Source organism: Apis dorsata, unplaced genomic scaffold (genome assembly GCF_000469605.1).
Source record: "Apis dorsata unplaced genomic scaffold, Apis dorsata 1.3 scaffold_77, whole genome shotgun sequence".
Lineage (NCBI taxonomy): Eukaryota > Metazoa > Arthropoda > Insecta > Hymenoptera > Apidae > Apis > Apis dorsata.
In genome coordinates this window covers 365,785-367,412 of record NW_006263375.1, presented here as the reverse complement: position 1 = coordinate 367,412, position 1,628 = coordinate 365,785, and positions in this window count along the sequence as shown.

The following is a 1,628-nucleotide window of genomic DNA, read 5'->3' as shown; positions in this document are numbered from 1 at the left end:
CTCTCTCTCTCTCTCTCTCTCTCTCTCTCTCTCTCTCTCTCTGTATTTAAGGGAGATTACCGTTACGTTTATTCGATCCCCGAGTTTTATCTCGATATTTCAGGGGGGTAACGGTGCATCTTTCCTTTTTCGATTTTGACGTAATATGTTTTTGCATCTTAACGAGATGTGTGTGTTCTTTTCTCTTTTTAAATTTATCATTTTAGAAGCTTGTATAATAATAATATAATAATTTTTGTTATTCTTTATTATTCACTTCGGTTGCTTTTTCGATCACGAAGATTCTTCGTGAGAGATTTTTTATTTATTTTTCGTATTCGTGGGATCTTTTTCATTCTATCTTAAAATAATTTACGACGTAACAACAACGATCAGAATCGTCGAAATGTGACATAATCGATAAACGAATGACTATCGTTGCCCGATTTAAGTAATTAAGTATTTTCGTATTCAAAATCGTAGTATAAATTATTTTTCATACGATTCGTGGGATCTTTTCCATTCTATCTCGAAATAATTACATAGTACGATGTAACAACAACGTTTAAAACTATCGAAATATGATAATCGATAAACGAATGACTATCATTGCTCGATTTAAATAATTCTTCAAAATCGTAGCGTAAATTATTTACGTACGATTCATGGGATCTTTTGCATTTTATCTCAAAATAATTTACGTAGTACGACGTAACAACAACGGTTAGAATCGTCAAAATGTGACATAATCGATAAACGAATGACTATGCCCGATTTAAGTAATTAAGTATTTTCGTATTCAAAGTAAATTATTTACATACGATTTATGCGATATTTTCTATTCTATCTCGAAATAATTTACATAGTACGACGTAACAACAACTATCAGATTCGTCGAGATGTGACATAATCGATAAACGAATGCCTATCGTTATCCAATTTAAGTATTTTCGTAGTGTAAATTATTTTTCATACGATTCGTGGAATCTTTTCCATTCTATCTCGAAATAATTACGTATTACGACATAACAACAAAGATCAGAATCGTCGAAATGTGACATAATCGATAAACGAATCGTATTATCCAATTTAAGTATCTTCGTATTCGTAGCGTAAATTATTCACTTGCTTACTAAGTTGTGTCGATTGAATAATTTGATCGAATCGGAAGAGTAATAATAATTTCTTTTAACGAAGGGGGGCGCATGTAGAGCGCATGTAGGGCAGAATGCCAGATGCCCGGGACACAATTGTGACTCGAAGACGCGCACTGCACGCGTGGTGCTCGTTAAACGGCGAGGGTCTTTTAATGCATCCTTAAACCGGGTCCGCACGTGCGTGGCCGCAATTAGCGCGAAATATGCCGCTGCCACGTGGTACCACGCCGAATCGACCAAGACGTGTACAGCCGTGCGAAAGCCGCGTATGCCTCGCATATTGCGTATATCGCTAGAGTGGCAGTTTCGATTCGATCGAATAATTCCGTCGTTGAATAAAATTTCCTCCCCTCCATTATCTCGAGGGAAGAAAATTATACGAGGGAAGAATTATCCGACGATATCCGTTTTTTTCGATGACAGATAGTAATTAGAAGAGGGTGGGGGAGGAGATACGTACATATAGGATTTCGTGAGATTCGCGCAATATTT